The sequence below is a fragment of the Pseudophryne corroboree genome, chromosome 2, assembly GCF_028390025.1.
Source record: "Pseudophryne corroboree isolate aPseCor3 chromosome 2, aPseCor3.hap2, whole genome shotgun sequence".
NCBI lineage: Eukaryota > Metazoa > Chordata > Amphibia > Anura > Myobatrachidae > Pseudophryne > Pseudophryne corroboree.
Window position 1 is genome coordinate 648,544,815 of NC_086445.1, and position 23,288 is coordinate 648,568,102.

Below are 23,288 nucleotides of genomic sequence, written 5' to 3' on the forward strand. Positions count from 1 at the left end.
ACAACAATAGTCAAGTCTTCCAATGGACTTTTTAGTGAAACCCAATAGATAGCTTTATTTTCTCTTTGTTTACTCAAATATTGAATGCTTATGTCTTATAAATTTAGTAGGAAAGTATTCTAATGACTTGCTTATGACACCCCATAGAATATATTATGTTTAGTACTTTGGACACTGTAGCTTATTCACTTAAATCTCTGATAAATTGTTAGTTTGTTATGCACAGTCTGGTTAGCACAGTTAGTAAGGTGTAGGGTTTGCACTATCAAATTAAGACTGTCATTGGTTCGAATCCCATGTTATCATGTTTTTATTTTACTAGTGTGGTTTGTGGCTCTATAATATGAATGCCTATGTCTTTTAACAACAATAGTCAAGTCTTCCAATGGACTTTTTAGTGAAACCCAATAGATAGCTTTATTTTCTCTTTGTTTACTCAAATATTGAATGCTTATGTCTTATAAATTTAGTAGGAAAGTATTCTAATGACTTGCTTAAGACACCCCATAGAATATATTATGTTTAGTACCTTGGACACTGTAGCTTATTCACTTAAATATCTGATAAATTGTGGGTCTGGTATGCACGGTCTGGTTAGCACAGTTAGTAAGGTGTTGGGTTTGCACTATCAAATTAAGACTGTCATTGGTTCGAATCCCATGTTATCATGTTTTTATTTTACTAGTGTGGTTTGTGGCTCTATAATATGAATGCCTATGTCTTTTAACAACAATAGTCAAGTCTTCCAATGGACTTTTTAGTGAAACCCAATAGATAGCTTTATTTTCTCTTTGTTTACTCAAATATTGAATGCTTATGTCTTATAAATTTAGTAGGAAAGTATTCTAATGACTTGCTTATGACACCCCATAGAATATATTATGTTTAGTACCTTGGACACTGTAGCTTATTCACTTAAATCTCTGATAAATTGTATGTCATTTATGCACAGTCTGGTTAGCACAGTTAGTAAGGTGTTGGGATTGCACTATCAAATTAAGACTGTCATTGGTTCGAATCCCATGTTATCATGTTTTTATTTTACTAGTGTGGTTTGTGGCTCTATAATATGAATGCCTATGTCTGTTAACAACAATAGTCAAGTCTTCCAGTGGACTTTTTAGTGAAACCCAATAGATAGCTTTATTTTCTCTTTGTTTACTCAAATATTGAATGCTTATGTCTTATAAATTTAGTAGGAAAGTATTCTAATGACTTGCTTATGACACCCCATAGAATATATTATGATTAGTACCTTGGACACTGTAGCTTATTCACTTAAATATCTGATAAATTGTGGGTCTGGTATGCACAGTCTGGTTAGCACAGTTAGTAAGGTGTTGGGTTTGCACTATCAAATTAAGACTGTCATTGGTTCGAATCCCATGTTATCATGTTTTTATTTTACTAGTGTGGTTTGTGGTTCTATAATATGAATGCCTATGTCTTTTAACAACAATAGTCAAGTCTTCCAATGGACTTTTTAGTGAAACCCAATAGATAGCTTTATTTTTTCTTTGTTTACTCAAATATTGAATGCTTATGTCTTATAAATTTAGTAGGAAAGTATTCTAATGACTTGCTTATGACACCCCATAGAATATATTATGTTTAGTACCTTGGACACTGTAGCTTATTCCCTTAAATTTCTGATAAATTGTGTATCTGGTATGCACAGTCTGGTTAGCACAGTTTGTAAGGTGTTGGGTTTGCACTATCAAATTAAGACTGTCATTGGTTTGAATCCCATGTTATCATGTTTTTATTTTACTAGTGTGGTTTGTGGCTCTATAATATGAATGCCTATGTCTTTTAACAACAATAGTCAAGTCTTCCAATGGACTTTTTAGTGAAACCCAATAGATAGCTTTATTTTCTCTTTGTTTACTCAAATATTGAATGCTTATGTCTTATAAATTTAGTAGGAAAGTATTCTAATGACTTGCTTAAGACACCCCATAGAATATATTATGTTTAGTACCTTGGACACTGTAGCTTATTCACTTAAATCTCTGATAAATTGTATGTCTGGTATGCACAGTCTGGTTAGCACAGTTAGTAAGGTGTTGGGATTGCACTATCAAATTAAGACTGTCATTGGTTCGAATACCATGTTATCATGTTTTTATTTTACTAGTGTGGTTTGTGGCTCTATAATATGAATGCCTATGTCTGTTAACAACAATAGTCAAGTCTTCCAGTGGACTTTTTAGTGAAACCCAATAGCTTTATTTTTTCTTTGTTTACTCAAATATTGAATGCTTATGTCTTATAAATTTAGTAGGAAAGTATTCTAATGACTTGCTTATGACACCCCATAGAATATATTATGTTTAGTACCTTGGACACTGTAGCTTATTCCCTTAAATTTCTGATAAATTGTGTATCTGGTATGCACAGTCTGGTTAGCACAGTTTGTAAGGTGTTGGGTTTGCACTATCAAATTAAGACTGTCATTGGTTTGAATCCCATGTTATCATGTTTTTATTTTACTAGTGTGGTTTGTGGCTCTATAATATGAATGCCTATGTCTGTTAACAACAATAGTCAAGTCTTCCAGTGGACTTTTTATTGAAACCCAATAGATAGCTTTATTTTATCTTCGTTTGCTCAAATATTGAATGCTTATGTCTTATAAATTTAGTAGTAAAGTATTCTAATGACTTGCTTATGACACCCCATAGAATATATTATGTTTAGTACCTTGGACACTGTAGCTTATTCACTTAAATCTCTGATAAATTGTATGTCTCGTATGATCAGTCTGGTTAGCACAGTTGGTAAGGTTTTGGTATTGCATTATCAAATTGAGACTGTCATTGGTTCAAATCCCATGTTACCATGTTTTTATTTTACTAGTGTTGTTTGTGGCTCTATAATATGAATGCCTATGTCTTTTAACAACAATAGTCAAGTCTTCCAATGGACTTTTTAGTGAAACCCAATAGATAGCTTTATTTTCTCTTTGTTTACTCAAATATTGAATGCTTATGTCTTATAAATTTAGTAGGAAAGTATTCTAATGACTTGCTTATGACACCCCATAGAATATATTATGTTTAGTACCTTGGACACTGTAGCTTATTCAATTAAAGCTCTGATAAATTGTATGTCTGGTATGCACAGTCTGGTTAGCACAGTTAGTAAGGTGTTGGGATTGCACTATCAATTAAGACTGTCATTGGTTCTAATCCCATGTTATCATATTTTAATTTTACTAGTGTGGTTTGTGGCTCTATAATATGAATGCCTATGTCTGTTAACAACAATAGTCAAGTCTTCCAATGGACTTTTTAGTGAAACCCAATAGATAGCTTTATTTTATCTTCGTTTACTCAAATATTGAATGCTTATGTCTTATAAATTTAGTAGTAAAGTATTCTAATGACTTGCTTATGACACCCCATAGAATATATTATGTTTAGTACCTTGGACACTGTAGCTTATTCACTTAAATCTATGATAAATTGCGTGTCTGGTATGCACAGTCTGGATAGCACAGTTAGTAAGGTGTTGGGTTTGCACTATCAAATTGAAACTGTCATTGGTTCGAATCCCATGTTATCATGTTTTTATTTTACTAGTGTGGTTTGTGGCTGTATAATATGAATACCTGTGTCTTCTAACATCAATAGTCAAGTCTTCCAATGGACTTTTTAGTGAAACCCAATAGATAGCTTCATTTTCTCTTTGTTTACTCAAATATTGAATGCTTATGTCTTATAAATTTAGTATGAACGTATTCTAATGACTTGCTTATGACACCCCATAGAATATATTGTTTAGTACCTTGGACACTGTAGCTTATTCACTTAAATCTATGATAAATTGCGTGTCTGGTATGCACAGTCTGGTTAGCACAGTTAGTAAGGTGTTGGGTTTGCACTATCAAATTAAGATTGTCATTGGTTAGAATCCCATGTTATCATGTTTTTATTTTACTAGTGTGGTTTGTGGCTCTATAATATGAATGCCTATGTCTTTTAACAACAATGGTCAAGTCTTCCAATGGACTTTTTAGTGAAACCCAATAGATAGCTTTATTTTCTCTTTGTTTACTCAAATATTGAATGCTTATGTCTTATAAATTTAGTAGGAAAGTATTCTAATGACTTGCTTATGACACCCCATAGAATATATTATGTTTAGTACTTTGGACACTGTAGCTTATTCACTTAAATCTCTGATAAATTGTTAGTTTGGTATGCACAGTCTGGTTAGCACAGTTAGTAAGGTGTTGGGTTTGCACTATCAAATTAAGACTGTCATTGGTTCGAATCCCATGTTATCATGTTTTTATTTTACTAGTGTGGTTTGTGGCTCTATAATATGAATGACTATGTCTGTTAACAACAATAGTCAAGTCTTCCAATGGACTTTTTATTGAAACCCAATAGATAGCTTTATTTTATCTTCGTTTACTCAAATATTGAATGCTTATGTCTTATAAATTTAGTAGTAAAGTATTCTAATGACTTGCTTATGACACCCCATAGAATATATTATGTTTAGTACCTTGGACACTGTAGCTAATTCACTTAAATCTCTGATAAATTGTATGTCTGGTATGAACAGTCTGGTTAGCACAGTTAATAAGGTGTTGGGATTGGTTCAAATCCCAAGTTATCATGTTTTTATTTTACTAGTGTTGTTTGTGGCTCTATAATATGAATGCCTATGTCTTTTAACAACAATAGTCAAGTCTTCCAATGGACTCTTTAGTGAAACCCAATAGATAGCTTTATTTTCTCTTTGTTTACTCAAATATTGAATGCTTATGTCTTATAAATTTAGTAGGAAAGTACTCTAATGACTTGCTTATGACACCCCATAGAATAGATTATGTTTAGTACTATGGACACTGTAGCTTATTCACTTAAATCTCTGATAAATTGTTAGTTTGGTATGTACAGTCTGGTTAGCACAGTTAGTAAGGTGTTGGGTTTGCACTATCAAATTAAGACTGTCATTGGTTCGAATCACATGTTATCATGTTTTTATTTTACTAGTGTGGTTTGTGGCTCTATAATATGAATGCCTATGTCTTTTAACAACAATAGTCAAGTCTTCCAATGGACTTTTTAGTGAAACCCAATAGATAGCTTTATTTTCTCTTTGTTTACTTAAATATTGAATGCTTATGTCTTATAAATTTAGTAGGAAAGTATTCTAATGACTTGCTTATGACACCCCATAGAATATATTATGTTTAGTACCTTGGACACTGTAGCTTATTCCCTTAAATCTCTGATAAATTGTGAGTCTGGTATGAACAGTCTGGTTAGCACAGTTGGTAAAGTGTTGGGATTGCACTATCAAATTAAGACTGTCATTGGTTCGAATCCCATGTTATCATGTTTCTATTTTACTAGTGTGGTTTGTAGCTCTATAATATGAATGCCTGTGTCTGTTAACAACAATAGTCAAGTCTTCCAATGGACTTTTTAGTGTAACCCAATAGATAGCTTTATTTTATCTTCGTTTACTCAAATATTGAATGCTTATGTCTTATAAATTTAGTAGGAAAGTATTCTAATGACTTGCTTATGACACCCCATAGAATATATTATGTTTAGTACCTTGGACACTGTAGCTTATTCACTTAAATCTCTGATAAATTGTGTATCTGGTATGGACAGTCTGGTTAGCACAGTTTGTAAGGTGTTGGGTTTGCACTATCAAATTAAGACTGTCATTGGTTTGAATCCCATGTTATCATGTTTTTATTTTACTAGTGTGGTTTGTGGCTCTATAATATGAATGCCTATGTCTTTTAACAACAATAGTCAAGTCTTCCAATGGACTTTTTAGTGAAACCCAATAGATAGCTTTATTTTCTCTTTGTTTACTCAAATATTGAATGCTTATGTCTTATAAATTTAGTAGGAAAGTATTCTAATGACTTGCTTATGACACCCCATAGAATATATTGTTTAGTACCTTGGACACTGTAGCTTATTCACTTAAATCTCTGATAAATTGTTTGTCTGGTATGCACAGTCTGGATAGAACAGTTAGTAAGGTGTTGGGTTTGCACTATCAAATTAAGACTGTCATTGGTTCGAATCCCATGTTATCATGTTTTTATTTTACTAGTGTGGTTTGTGGCTGTATAATATGAATACCTAAGTCTTCTAACATCAATAGTCAAGTCTTCCAATGGACTTTTTAGTGAAACCCAATAGATAGCTTCATTTTCTCTTTGTTTACTCAAATATTGAATGCTTATGTCTTATCAATTTAGTAGGAAAGTATTCTAATGACTTGCTTATGACACCCCATAGAATATATTATGTTTAGTACCTTGGACACTGTAGCTTATTCACTTAAATCTCTGCTAAATTGTGTGTCTGGTATGCACAGTCTGGTTAGCACAGTTAGTAAGGTGTTGGCTTTGCACTATCAAATTAAGACTGTCATTGGTTCGAATCCCATGTTATCATGTTTTTATTTTACTAGTGTGGTTTGTGGCTCTATAATATGAATGCCTATGTCTTTTAACAACAATAGTCAAGTCTTCCAATGGACTTTTTAGTGAAACCCAATAGATAGCTTTATTTTCTCTTTGTTTACTAAAATATTGAATGCTTATGTCTTATAAATTTAGTAGGAAAGTATTCTAATGACTTGCTTATGACACCCCACATAATATATTATGTTTAGTACCTTGGACACTGTAGCTTATTCACTTAAATCTCTGATAAATTGTTAGTTTGGTATGCACAGTCTGGTTAGCACAGTTAGTAAAGTGTTGGGTTTGCACTATCAAATTAAGACTGTCATTGGTTCGAATCCCATGTTATCATGTTTTTATTTTACTAGTGTGGTTTGTGGCTCTATAATATGAATGCCTATGTCTTTTAACAACAATAGTCAAGTCTTCCAATGGACTTTTTAGTGAAACCCAATAGATAGCTTTATTTTCTCTTTGTTTACTCAAATATTGAATGCTTATGTCTTATAAATTTAGTAGGAAAGTATTCTAATGACTTGCTTATGACACCCCATAGAATATATTATGTTTAGTACCTTGGACACTGTAGCTTATTCACTTAAATCTCTGATAAATTGTATGTCATTTATGCACAGTCTGGTTAGCACAGTTAGTAAGGTGTTGGGATTGCACTATCAAATTAAGACTGTCATTGGTTCGAATCCCATGTTATCATGTTTTTATTTTACTAGTGTGGTTTGTGGCTCTATAATATGAATGCCTATGTCTGTTAACAACAATAGTCAAGTCTTCCAGTGGACTTTTTAGTGAAACCCAATAGATAGCTTTATTTTTTCTTTGTTTACTCAAATATTGAATGCTTATGTCTTATAAATTTAGTAGGAAAGTATTCTAATGACTTGCTTATGACACCCCATAGAATATATTATGTTTAGTACCTTGGACACTGTAGCTTATTCCCTTAAATTTCTGATAAATTGTGTATCTGGTATGCACAGTCTGGTTAGCACAGTTTGTAAGGTGTTGGGTTTGCACTATCAAATTAAGACTGTCATTGGTTTGAATCCCATGTTATCATGTTTTTATTTTACTAGTGTGGTTTGTGGCTCTATAATATGAATGCCTATGTCTTTTAACAACAATAGTCAAGTCTTCCAATGGACTTTTTAGTGAAACCCAATAGATAGCTTTATTTTCTCTTTGTTTACTCAAATATTGAATGCTTATGTCTTATAAATTTAGTAGGAAAGTATTCTAATGACTTGCTTAAGACACCCCATAGAATATATTATGTTTAGTACCTTGGACACTGTAGCTTATTCACTTAAATCTCTGATAAATTGTATGTCTGGTATGCACAGTCTGGTTAGCACAGTTAGTAAGGTGTTGGGATTGCACTATCAAATTAAGACTGTCATTGGTTCGAATCCCATGTTATCATGTTTTTATTTTACTAGTGTGGTTTGTGGCTCTATAATATGAATGCCTATGTCTGTTAACAACAATAGTCAAGTCTTCCAGTGGACTTTTTAGTGAAACCCAATAGATAGCTTTATTTTTTCTTTGTTTACTCAAATATTGAATGCTTATGTCTTATAAATTTAGTAGGAAAGTATTCTAATGACTTGCTTATGACACCCCATAGAATATATTATGTTTAGTACCTTGGACACTGTAGCTTATTCCCTTAAATTTCTGATAAATTGTGTATCTGGTATGCACAGTCTGGTTAGCACAGTTTGTAAGGTGTTGGGTTTGCACTATCAAATTAAGACTGTCATTGGTTTGAATCCCATGTTATCATGTTTTTATTTTACTAGTGTGGTTTGTGGCTCTATAATATGAATGCCTATGTCTGTTAACAACAATAGTCAAGTCTTCCAGTGGACTTTATAGTGAAACCCAATAGATAGCTTTATTTTTTCTTTGTTTACTCAAATATTGAATGCTTATGTCTTATAAATTTAGTAGGAAAGTATTCTAATGACTTGCTTATGACACCCCATAGAATATATTATGTTTAGTACCTTGGACACTGTAGCTTATTCCCTTAAATTTCTGATAAATTGTGTATCTGGTATGCACAGTCTGGTTAGCACAGTTTGTAAGGTGTTGGGTTTGCACTATCAAATTAAGACTGTCATTGGTTCGAATCCCATGTTATCATGTTTTTATTTTACTAGTGTGGTTTGTGGCTCTATAATATGAATGCCTATGTCTGTTAACAACAATAGTCAAGTCTTCCAGTGGACTTTTTAGTGAAACCCAATAGATAGCTTTATTTTCTCTTTGTTTACTCAAATATTGAATGCTTATGTCTTATAAATTTAGTAGGAAAGTATTCTAATGACTTGCTTATGACACCCCATAGAATATATTATGATTAGTACCTTGGACACTGTAGCTTATTCACTTAAATATCTGATAAATTGTGGGTCTGGTATGCACGGTCTGGTTAGCACAGTTAGTAAGGTGTTGGGTTTGCACTATCAAATTAAGACTGTCATTGGTTCGAATCCCATGTTATCATGTTTTTATTTTACTAGTGTGGTTTGTGGTTCTATAATATGAATGCCTATGTCTTTTAACAACAATAGTCAAGTCTTCCAATGGACTTTTTAGTGAAACCCAATAGATAGCTTTATTTTTTCTTTGTTTACTCAAATATTGAATGCTTATGTCTTATAAATTTAGTAGGAAAGTATTCTAATGACTTGCTTATGACACCCCATAGAATATATTATGTTTAGTACCTTGGACACTGTAGCTTATTCCCTTAAATTTCTGATAAATTGTGTATCTGGTATGCACAGTCTGGTTAGCACAGTTTGTAAGGTGTTGGGTTTGCATTATCAAATTAAGACTGTCATTGGTTTGAATCCCATGTTATCATGTTTTTATTTTACTAGTGTGGTTTGTGGCTCTATAATATGAATGCCTATGTCTGTTAACAACAATAGTCAAGTCTTCCAGTGGACTTTATAGTGAAACCCAATAGATAGCTTTATTTTTTCTTTGTTTACTCAAATATTGAATGCTTATGTCTTATAAATTTAGTAGGAAAGTATTCTAATGACTTGCTTATGACACCCCATAGAATATATTATGTTTAGTACCTTGGACACTGTAGCTTATTCCCTTAAATTTCTGATAAATTGTGTATCTGGTATGCACAGTCTGGTTAGCACAGTTTGTAAGGTGTTGGGTTTGCACTATCAAATTAAGACTGTCATTGGTTCGAATCCCATGTTATCATGTTTTTATTTTACTAGTGTGGTTTGTGGCTCTATAATATGTATGCCTATGTCTGTTAACAACAATAGTCAAGTCTTCCAGTGGACTTTTTAGTGAAACCCAATAGATAGCTTTATTTTCTCTTTGTTTACTCAAATATTGAATGCTTATGTCTTATAAATTTAGTAGGAAAGTATTCTAATGACTTGCTTATGACACCCCATAGAATATATTATGATTAGTACCTTGGACACTGTAGCTTATTCACTTAAATATCTGATAAATTGTGGGTCTGGTATGCACGGTCTGGTTAGCACAGTTAGTAAGGTGTTGGGTTTGCACTATCAAATTAAGACTGTCATTGGTTCGAATCCCATGTTATCATGTTTTTATTTTACTAGTGTGGTTTGTGGTTCTATAATATGAATGCCTATGTCTTTTAACAACAATAGTCAAGTCTTCCAATGGACTTTTTAGTGAAACCCAATAGATAGCTTTATTTTTTCTTTGTTTACTCAAATATTGAATGCTTATGTCTTATAAATTTAGTAGGAAAGTATTCTAATGACTTGCTTATGACACCCCATAGAATATATTATGTTTAGTACCTTGGACACTGTAGCTTATTCCCTTAAATTTCTGATAAATTGTGTATCTGGTATGCACAGTCTGGTTAGCACAGTTTGTAAGGTGTTGGGTTTGCATTATCAAATTAAGACTGTCATTGGTTTGAATCCCATGTTATCATGTTTTTATTTTACTAGTGTGGTTTGTGGCTCTATAATATGAATGCCTATGTCTGTTAACAACAATAGTCAAGTCTTCCAATGGACTTTTTATTGAAACCCAATAGATAGCTTTATTTTATCTTCGTTTACTCAAATATTGAATGCTTATGTCTTATAAATTTAGTAGTAAAGTATTCTAATGACTTGCTTATGACACCCCATAGAATATATTATGTTTAGTACCTTGGACACTGTAGCTTATTCACTTAAATCTCTGATAAATTGTATGTCTCGTATGATCAGTCTGGTTAGCACAGTTGGTAAGGTGTTGGTATTGCATTATCAAATTGAGACTGTCATTGGTTCAAATCCCATGTTACCATGTTTTTATTTTACTAGTGTTGTTTGTGGCTCTATAATATGAATGCCTATGTCTTTTAACAACAATAGTCAAGTCTTCCAATGGACTTTTTAGTGAAACCCAATAGATAGCTTTATTTTCTCTTTGTTTACTCAAATATTGAATGCTTATGTCTTATAAATTTAGTAGGAAAGTATTCTAATGACTTGCTTATGACACCCCATAGAATATATTATGTTTAGTACCTTGGACACTGTAGCTTATTCAATTAAAGCTCTGATAAATTGTATGTCTGGTATGCACAGTCTGGTTAGCACAGTTAGTAAGGTGTTGGGATTGCACTATCAATTAAGACTGTCATTGGTTCGAATCCCATGTTATCATATTTTAATTTTACTAGTGTGGTTTGTGGCTCTATAATATGAATGCCTATGTCTGTTAACAACAATAGTCAAGTCTTCCAATGGACTTTTTAGTGAAACCCAATAGATAGCTTTATTTTATCTTCGTTTACTCAAATATTGAATGCTTATGTCTTATAAATTTAGTAGTAAAGTATTCTAATGACTTGCTTATGACACCCCATAGAATATATTATGTTTAGTACCTTGGACACTGTAGCTTATTCACTTAAATCTATGATAAATTGCGTGTCTGGTATGCACAGTCTGGATAGCACAGTTAGTAAGGTGTTGGGTTTGCACTATCAAATTGAAACTGTCATTGGTTCGAATCCCATGTTATCATGTTTTTATTTTACTAGTGTGGTTTGTGGCTGTATAATATGAATACCTGTGTCTTCTAACATCAATAGTCAAGTCTTCCAATGGACTTTTTAGTGAAACCCAATAGATAGCTTCATTTTCTCTTTGTTTACTCAAATATTGAATGCTTATGTCTTATAAATTTAGTAGGAAAGTACTCTAATGACTTGCTTATGACACCCCATAGAATATATTATGTTTAGTACCTTGGACACTGTAGCTTATTCACTTAAATATCTGATAAATTGTGGGTTTGGTATGCACAGTCTGGTTAGCACAGTTAGTAAGGTGTTGGGGTTGCACTATCAAATTAAGGCTGTCATTGGTTCAAATCCCATGTTATCATGTTTTTATTTTACTAGTGTGGTTTGTGGCTCTATAATATGAATGCCTATGTCTTTTAACAACAATAATCAAGTCTTCCAATGGACTTTTTAGTGAAACCCAATAGATAGCTTTACTTTCTCTTTGTTTACTCAAATATTGAATGCTTATGTCTTATAAATTTAGTAGGAAAGTATTCTAATGACTTGCTTATGACACCCCATAGAATATATTATGTTTAGTACTTTGGACACTGTAGCTTATTCACTTAAATCTCTGATAAATTGTTAGTTTGGTATGCACAGTCTGGTTAGCACAGTTAGTAAAGTGTTGGGTTTGCACTATCAAATTAAGACTGTCATTGGTTCGAATCCCATGTTATCATGTTTTTATTTTACTAGTGTGGTTTGTGGCTCTATAATATGAATGACTATGTCTGTTAACAACAATAGTCAAGTCTTCCAATGGACTTTTTATTGAAACCCAATAGATAGCTTTATTTTATCTTCGTTTACTCAAATATTGAATGCTTATGTCTTATAAATTTAGTAGTAAAGTATTCTAATGACTTGCTTATGACACCCCATAGAATATATTATGTTTAGTACCTTGGACACTGTAGCTTATTCACTTAAATCTCTGATAAATTGTATGTCGGGTATGAACAGTCTGGTTAGCACAGTTGGTAAGGTGTTGGGATTGCATTATCAAATTGAGACTGTCATTGGTTCAAATCCCATGTTATCATGTTTTTATTTTACTAGTGTTGTTTGTGGCTCTATAATATGAATGCCTATGTCTTTTAACAACAATAGTCAAGTCTTCCAATGGACTTTTTAGTGAAACCCAATAGATAGCTTTATTTTCTCTTTGTTTACTCAAATATTGAATGCTTATGTCTTATAAATTTAGTAGGAAAGTATTCTAATGACTTGCTTATGACACCCCATAGAATATATTATGTTTAGTACTTTGGACACTGTAGCTTATTCACTTAAATCTCTGATAAATTGTTAGTTTGTTATGCACAGTCTGGTTAGCACAGTTAGTAAGGTGTAGGGTTTGTACTATCAAATTAAGACTGTCATTGGTTCGAATCCCATGTTATCATGTTTTTATTTTACTAGTGTGGTTTGTGGCTCTATAATATGAATGCCTATGTCTTTTAACAACAATAGTCAAGTCTTCCAATGGACTTTTTAGTGAAACCCAATAGATAGCTTTATTTTCTCTTTGTTTACTCAAATATTGAATGCTTATGTCTTATAAATTTAGTAGGAAAGTATTCTAATGACTTGCTTAAGACACCCCATAGAATATATTATGTTTAGTACCTTGGACACTGTAGCTTATTCACTTAAATATCTGATAAATTGTGGGTCTGGTATGCACAGTCTGGTTAGCACAGTTAGTAAGGTGTTGGGTTTGCACTATCAAATTAAGACTGTCATTGGTTCGAATCCCATGTTATCATGTTTTTATTTTACTAGTGTGGTTTGTGGCTCTATAATATGAATGCCTATGTCTTTTAACAACAATAGTCAAGTCTTCCAATGGACTTTTTAGTGAAACCCAATAGATAGCTTTATTTTCTCTTTGTTTACTCAAATATTGAATGCTTATGTCTTGTAAATTTAGTAGGAAAGTATTCTAATGACTTGCTTATGACACCCCATAGAATATATTATGTTTAGTACCTTGGACACTGTAGCTTATTCACTTAAATCTCTGATAAATTGTATGTCATTTATGCACAGTCTGGTTAGCACAGTTAGTAAGGTGTTGGGATTGCACTATCAAATTAAGACTGTCATTGGTTCGAATCCCATGTTATCATGTTTTTATTTTACTAGTGTGGTTTGTGGCTCTATAATATGAATGCCTATGTCTGTTAACAACAATAGTCAAGTCTTCCAGTGGACTTTTTAGTGAAACCCAATAGATAGCTTTATTTTCTCTTTGTTTACTCAAATATTGAATGCTTATGTCTTATAAATTTAGTAGGAAAGTATTCTAATGACTTGCTTATGACACCCCATAGAATATATTATGATTAGTACCTTGGACACTGTAGCTTATTCACTTAAATATCTGATAAATTGTGGGTCTGGTATGCACGGTCTGGTTAGCACAGTTAGTAAGGTGTTGGGTTTGCACTATCAAATTAAGACTGTCATTGGTTCGAATCCCATGTTATCATGTTTTTATTTTACTAGTGTGGTTTGTGGTTCTATAATATGAATGCCTATGTCTTTTAACAACAATAGTCAAGTCTTCCAATGGACTTTTTAGTGAAACCCAATAGATAGCTTTATTTTTTCTTTGTTTACTCAAATATTGAATGCTTATGTCTTATAAATTTAGTAGGAAAGTATTCTAATGACTTGCTTATGACACCCCATAGAATATATTATGTTTAGTACCTTGGACACTGTAGCTTATTCCCTAAAATTTCTGATAAATTGTGTATCTGGTATGCACAGTCTGGTTAGCACAGTTTGTAAGGTGTTGGGTTTGCACTATCAAATTAAGACTGTCATTGGTTTGAATCCCATGTTATCATGTTTTTATTTTACTAGTGTGGTTTGTGGCTCTATAATATGAATGCCTATGTCTGTTAACAACAATAGTCAAGTCTTCCAGTGGACTTTTTATTGAAACCCAATAGATAGCTTTATTTTATCTTCGTTTACTCAAATATTGAATGCTTATGTCTTATAAATTTAGTAGTAAAGTATTCTAATGACTTGCTTATGACACCCCATAGAATATATTATGTTTAGTACCTTGGACACTGTAGCTTATTCACTTAAATCTCTGATAAATTGTATGTCTCGTATGATCAGTCTGGTTAGCACAGTTGGTAAGGTGTTGGTATTGTATTATCAAATTGAGACTGTCATTGGTTCAAATCCCATGTTACCATGTTTTTATTTTACTAGTGTTGTTTGTGGCTCTATAATATGAATGCCTATGTCTTTTAACAACAATAGTCAAGTCTTCCAATGGACTTTTTAGTGAAACCCAATAGATAGCTTTATTTTCTCTTTGTTTACTCAAATATTGAATGCTTATGTCTTATAAATTTAGTAGGAAAGTATTCTAATGACTTGCTTATGACACCCCATAGAATATATTATGTTTAGTACCTTGGACACTGTAGCTTATTCAATTAAAGCTCTGATAAATTGTATGTTTGGTATGCACAGTCTGGTTAGCACAGTTAGTAAGGTGTTGGGATTGCACTATCAATTAAGACTGTCATTGGTTCGAATCCCATGTTATCATATTTTAATTTTACTAGTGTGGTTTGTGGCTCTATAATATGAATGCCTATGTCTGTTAACAACAATAGTCAAGTCTTCCAATGGACTTTTTAGTGAAACCCAATAGATAGCTTTATTTTATCTTCGTTTACTCAAATATTGAATGCTTATGTCTTATAAATTTAGTAGTAAAGTATTCTAATGACTTGCTTATGACACCCCATAGAATATATTATGTTTAGTACCTTGGACACTGTAGCTTATTCACTTAAATCTATGATAAATTGCGTGTCTGGTATGCACAGTTTGGATAGCACAGTTAGTAAGGTGTTGGGTTTGCACTATCAAATTGAAACTGTCATTGGTTCGAATCCCATGTTATCATGTTTTTATTTTACTAGTGTGGTTTGTGGCTGTATAATATGAATACCTGTGTCTTCTAACATCAATAGTCAAGTCTTCCAATGGACTTTTTAGTGAATCCCAATAGATAGCTTCATTTTCTCTTTGTTTACTCAAATATTGAATGCTTATGTCTTATAAATTTAGTATGAACGTATTCTAATGACTTGCTTATGACACCCCATAGAATATATTGTTTAGTACCTTGGACACTGTAGCTTATTCACTTAAATCTATGATAAATTGCGTGTCTGGTATGCACAGTCTGGTTAGCACAGTTAGTAAGGTGTTGGGTTTGCACTATCAAATTAAGATTGTCATTGGTTAGAATCCCATGTTATCATGTTTTTATTTTACTAGTGTGGTTTGTGGCTCTATAATATGAATGCCTATGTCTTTTAACAACAATGGTCAAGTCTTCCAATGGACTTTTTAGTGAAACCCAATAGATAGCTTTATTTTCTCTTTGTTTACTCAAATATTGAATGCTTATGTCTTATAAATTTAGTAGGAAAGTATTCTAATGACTTGCTTATGACACCCCATAGAATATATTATGTTTAGTACTTTGGACACTGTAGCTTATTCACTTAAATCTCTGATAAATTGTTAGTTTGGTATGCACAGTCTGGTTAGCACAGTTAGTAAGGTGTTGGGTTTGCACTATCAAATTAAGACTGTCATTGGTTCGAATCCCATGTTATCATGTTTTTATTTTACTAGTGTGGTTTGTGGCTCTATAATATGAATGACTATGTCTGTTAACAACAATAGTCAAGTCTTCCAATGGACTTTTTATTGAAACCCAATAGATAGCTTTATTTTATCTTCGTTTACTCAAATATTGAATGCTTATGTCTTATAAATTTAGTAGTAAAGTATTCTAATGACTTGCTTATGACACCCCATAGAATATATTATGTTTAGTACCTTGGACACTGTAGCTTATTCACTTAAATCTCTGATAAATTGTATGTCTGGTATGAACAGTCTGGTTAGCACAGTTGGTAAGGTGTTGGGATTGGTTCAAATCCCAAGTTATCATGTTTTTATTTTACTAGTGTTGTTTGTGGCTCTATAATATGAATGCCTATGTCTTTTAACAACAATAGTCAAGTCTTCCAATGGACTCTTTAGTGAAACCCAATAGATAGCTTTATTTTCTCTTTGTTTACTCAAATATTGAATGCTTATGTCTTATAAATTTAGTAGGAAAGTACTCTAATGACTTGCTTATGACACCCCATAGAATAGATTATGTTTAGTACTTTGGACACTGTAGCTTATTCACTTAAATCTCTGATAAATTGTTAGTTTGGTATGTACAGTCTGGTTAGCACAGTTAGTAAGGTGTTGGGTTTGCACTATCAAATTAAGACTGTCATTGGTTCGAATCACATGTTATCATGTTTTTATTTTACTAGTGTGGTTTGTGGCTCTATAATATGAATGCCTATGTCTTTTAACAACAATAGTCAAGTCTTCCAATGGACTTTTTAGTGAAACCCAATAGATAGCTTTATTTTCTCTTTGTTTACTTAAATATTGAATGCTTATGTCTTATAAATTTAGTAGGAAAGTATTCTAATGACTTGCTTATGACACCCCATAGAATATATTATGTTTAGTACCTTGGACACTGTAGCTTATTCCCTTAAATCTCTGATAAATTGTGAGTCTGGTATGAACAGTCTGTTTAGCACAGTTGGTAAAGTGTTGGGATTGCACTATCAAATTAAGACTGTCATTGGCTCGAATCCCATGTTATCATGTTTCTATTTTACTAGTGTGGTTTGTGGCTCTATAATATGAATGCCTATGTCTGTTAACAACAATAGTCAAGTCTTCCAATGGACTTTTTAGTGTAACCCAATAGATAGCGTTATTTTATCTTCGTTTACTCAAATATTGAATGCTTATGTCTTATAAATTTAGTAGGAAAGTATTCTAATGACTTGCTTATGACACCCCATAGAATATATTATGTTTAGTACCTTGGACACTGTAGCTTATTCACTTAAATCTCTGATAAATTGTGTATCTGGTATGGACAGTCTGGTTAGCACAGTTTGTAAGGTGTTGGGTTTGCACTATCAAATTAAGACTGTCATTGGTTCGAATCCCATGTTATCATGTTTTTATTTTACTAGTGTGGTTTGTGGCTCTATATTATGAATGCCTATGTCTTTTAACAACAATAGTCAAGTCTTCCAATGGACTTTTTAGTGAAACCCAATAGATAGCTTTATTTTCTCTTTGTTTACTCAAATATTGAATGCTTATGTCTTATAAATTTAGTAGGAAAGTATTCTAATGACTTGCTTATGACACCCCATAGAATATATTGTTTAGTACCTTGGACACTGTAGCTTATTCACTTAAATCTCTGATAAATTGTTTGTCTGGTATGCACAGTCTGGATAGAACAGTTAGTAAGGTGTTGGGTTTGCACTATCAAATTAAGACTGTCATTGGTTCGAATCCCATGTTATCATGTTTTTATTTTACTAGTGTGGTTTGTGGCTGTATAATATGAATACCTAAGTCTTCTAACATCAATAGTCAAGTCTTCCAATGGACTTTTTAGTGAAACCCAATAGATAGCTTCATTTTCTCTTTGTTTACTCAAATATTGAATGCTTATGTCTTATCAATTTAGTAGGAAAGTATTCTAATGACTTGCTTATGACACCCCATAGAATATATTATGTTTAGTACCTTGGACACTGTAGCTTATTCACTTAAATCTCTGCTAAATTGTGTGTCTGGTATGCACAGTCTGGTTAGCACAGTTAGTAAGGTGTTGGGTTTGCACTATCAAATTAAGACTGTCATTGGTTCGAATCCCATGTTATCATGTTTTTATTTTACTAGTGTGGTTTGTGGCTCTATAATATGAATGCCTATGTCTTTTAACAACAATAGTCAAGTCTTCCAATGGACTTTTTAGTGAAACCCAATAGATAGCTTTATTTTCTCTTTGTTTACTAAAATATTGAATGCTTATGTCTTATAAATTTAGTAGGAAAGTATTCTAATGACTTGCTTATGACACCCCACAGAATATATTATGTTTAGTACCTTGGACACTGTAGCTTATTCACTTAAATCTCTGATAAATTGTTAGTTTGGTATGCACAGTCTGGTTAGCACAGTTAGTAAAGTGTTGGGTTTGCACTATCAAATTAAGACTGTCATTGGTTCGAATCCCATGTTATCATGTTTTTATTTTACTAGTGTGGTTTGTGGCTCTATAATATGAATGACTATGTCTGTTAACAACAATAGTCAAGTCTTCCAATGGACTTTTTATTGAAACCCAATAGATAGCTTTATTTTATCTTCGTTTACTCAAATATTGAATGCTTATGTCTTATAAATTTAGTAGGAAAGTATTCTAATGACTTGCTTATGACACCCCATAGAATATATTATGTTTAGTACCTTGGACACTGTAGCTTATTCACTTAAATCTCTGATAAATTGTATGTCTGGTATGAACAGTCTGATTAGCACAGTTGGTAAGGTGTTGGTATTGCACTATCAATTAAGACTGTCATTGGTTCGAATCCCATGTTATCATATTTTTATTTTACTAGTGTGGTTTGTGGCTCTATAATATGAATGCCTATGTCTGTTAACAACAATAGTCAAGTCTTCCAATGGACTTTTTAGTGAAACCCAATAGATAGCTTCATTTTCTCTTTGTTTACTCAAATATTGAATGCTTATGTCTTATAAATTTAGTAGGAACGTATTCTAATGACTTGCTTATGACACCCCATAGAATATATTGTTTAGTACCTTGGACACTGTAGCTTATTCACTTAAATCTATGATAAATTGCGTGTCTGGTATGCACAGTCTGGATAGCACAGTTAGTAAGGTGTTGGGTTTGCACTATCAAATTGAAACTGTCATTGGTTCGAATCCCATGTTATCATGTTTTTATTTTACTAGTGTGGTTTGTGGCTGTATAATATGAATACCTGTGTCTTCTAACATCAATAGTCAAGTCTTCCAATGGACTTTTTAGTGAAACCCAATAGATAGCTTCATTTTCTCTTTGTTTACTCAAATATTGAATGCTTATGTCTTATAAATTTAGTATGAACGTATTCTAATGACTTGCTTATGACACCCCATAGAATATATTGTTTAGTACCTTGGACACTGTAGCTTATTCACTTAAATCTATGATAAATTGCGTGTCTGGTATGCACAGTCTGGTTAGCACAGTTAGTAAGGTGTTGGGTTTGCACTATCAAATTAAGATTGTCATTGGTTAGAATCCCATGTTATCATGTTTTTATTTTACTAGTGTGGTTTGTGGCTCTATAATATGAATGCCTATGTCTTTTAACAACAATGGTCAAGTCTTCCAATGGACTTTTTAGTGAAACCCAATAGATAGCTTTATTTTCTCTTTGTTTACTCAAATATTGAATGCTTATGTCTTATAAATTTAGTAGGAAAGTATTCTAATGACTTGCTTATGACACCCCATAGAATATATTATGTTTAGTACTTTGGACACTGTAGCTTATTCACTTAAATCTCTGATAAATTGTTAGTTTGGTATGCACAGTCTGGTTAGCACAGTTAGTAAAGTGTTGGGTTTGCACTATCAAATTAAGACTGTCATTGGTTCGAATCCCATGTTATCATGTTTTTATTTTACTAGTGTGGTTTGTGGCTCTATAATATGAATGACTATGTCTGTTAACAACAATAGTCAAGTCTTCCAATGGACTTTTTATTGAAACCCAATAGATAGCTTTATTTTATCTTCGTTTACTCAAATATTGAATGCTTATGTCTTATAAATTTAGTAGTAAAGTATTCTAATGACTTGCTTATGACACCCCATAGAATATATTATGTTTAGTACCTTGGACACTGTAGCTTATTCACTTAAATCTCTGATAAATTGTATGTCTGGTATGAACAGTCTGGTTAGCACAGTTGGTAAGGTGTTGGGATTGGTTCAAATCCCAAGTTATCATGTTTTTATTTTACTAGTGTTGTTTGTGGCTCTATAATATGAATGTCTATGTCTTTTAACAACAATAGTCAAGTCTTCCAATGGACTCTTTAGTGAAACCCAATAGATAGCTTTATTTTCTCTTTGTTTACTCAAATATTGAATGCTTATGTCTTATAAATTTAGTAGGAAAGTACTCTAATGACTTGCTTATGACACCCCATAGAATAGATTATGTTTAGTACTTTGGACACTGTAGCTTATTCACTTAAATCTCTGATAAATTGTTAGTTTGGTATGTACAGTCTGGTTAGCACAGTTAGTAAGGTGTTGGGTTTGCACTATCAAATTAAGACTGTCATTGGTTCGAATCACATGTTATCATGTTTTTATTTTACTAGTGTGGTTTGTGGCTCTATAATATGAATGCCTATGTCTTTTAACAACAATAGTCAAGTCTTCCAATGAACTTTTTAGTGAAACCCAATAGATAGCTTTATTTTCTCTTTGTTTACTTAAATATTGAATGCTTATGTCTTATAAATTTAGTAGGAAAGTATTCTAATGACTTGCTTATGACACCCCATAGAATATATTATGTTTAGTACCTTGGACACTGTAGCTTATTCCCTTAAATCTCTGATAAATTGTGAGTCTGGTATGAACAGTCTGGTTAGCACAGTTGGTAAAGTGTTGGGATTGCACTATCAAATTAAGACTGTCATTGGTTCGAATATCATGTTTCTATTTTACTAGTGTGGTTTGTGGCTCTATAATATGAATGCCTATGTCTGTTAACAACAATAGTCAAGTCTTCCAATGGACTTTTTAGTGTAACCCAATAGATAGCTTTATTTTATCTTCGTTTACTCAAATATTGAATGCTTATGTCTTATAAATTTAGTAGGAAAGTATTCTAATGACTTGCTTATGACACCCCATAGAATATATTATGTTTAGTACCTTGGACACTGTAGCTTATTCCCTTAAATCTCTGATAAATTGTGAGTCTGGTATGAACAGTCTGGTTAGCACAGTTGGTAAAGTGTTGGGATTGCACTATCAAATTAAGACTGTCATTGGTTTGAATCCCATGTTATCATGTTTCTATTTTACTAGTGTGGTTTGTGGCTCTATAATATGAATGCCTATGTCTTTTAACAACAATAGTCAAGTCTTCCAATGGACTTTTTAGTGAAACCCAATAGATAGCTTTATTTTCTCTTTGTTTACTCAAATATTGAATGCTTATGTCTTATAAATTTAGTAGGAAAGTATTCTAATGACTTGCTTATGACACCCCATAGAATATATTGTTTAGTACCTTGGACACTGTAGCTTATTCACTTAAATCTCTGATAAATTGTTCGTCTGGTATGCACAGTCTGGATAGAACAGTTAGTAAGGTGTTGGGTTTGCACTATCAAATTAAGACTGTCATTGGTTCGAATCCCATGTTATCATGTTTTTATTTTACTAGTGTGGTTTGTGGCTGTATAATATGAATACCTAAGTCTTCTAACATCAATAGTCAAGTCTTCCAATGGACTTTTTAGTGAAACCCAATAGATAGCTTCATTTTCTCTTTGTTTACTCAAATATTGAATGCTTATGTCTTATCAATTTAGTAGGAAAGTATTCTAATGACTTGCTTATGACACCCCATAGAATATATTATGTTTAGTACCTTGGACACTGTAGCTTATTCACTTAAATCTCTGCTAAATTGTGTGTCTGGTATGCACAGTCTGGTTAGCACAGTTAGTAAGGTGTTGGGTTTGCACTATCAAATTAAGACTGTCATTGGTTCGAATCCCATGTTATCATGTTTTTATTTTACTAGTGTGGTTTGTGGCTCTATAATATGAATGCCTATGTCTTTTAACAACAATAGTCAAGTCTTCCAATGGACTTTTTAGTGAAACCCAATAGATAGCTTTATTTTCTCTTTGTTTACTCAAATATTGAATGCTTATGTCTTATAAATTTAGTAGGAAAGTATTCTAATGACTTGCTTATGACACCCCATAGAATATATTGTTTAGTACCTTGGACACTGTAGCTTATTCACTTAAATCTCTGATAAATTGTTCGTCTGGTATGCACAGTCTGGATAGAACAGTTAGTAAGGTTTTGGGTTTGCACTATCAAATTAAGACTGTCATTGGTTCGCATCCCATGTTATCATGTTTTTATTTTACTAGTGTGGTTTGTGGCTCTATAATATGAATACCTATGTCTTTTAACAACAATAGTCAAGTCTTCCAATGGACTTTTTAGTGAAACCCAATAGATAGCTTTATTTTCTCTTTGTTTACTAAAATATTGAATGCTTATGTCTTATAAATTTAGTAGGAAAGTATTCTAATGACTTGCTTATGACACCCCACAGAATATATTATGTTTAGTACCTTGGACACTGTAGCTTATTCACTTAAATCTCTGATAAATTGTTAGTTTGGTATGCACAGTCTGGTTAGCACAGTTAGTAAAGTGTTGGGTTTGCACTATCAAATTAAGACTGTCATTGGTTCGAATCCCATGTTATCATGTTTTTATTTTACTAGTGTGGTTTGTGGCTCTATAATATGAATGCCTATGTCTGTTAACATCAATAGTCAAGTCTTCCAATGGACTTTTTAGTGAAACCCAATAGATAGCTTCATTTTCTCTTTGTTTACTCAAATATTGAATGCTTATGTCTTATAAATTTAGTAGGAACGTATTCTAATGACTTGCTTATGACACCCCATAGAATATATTGTTTAGTA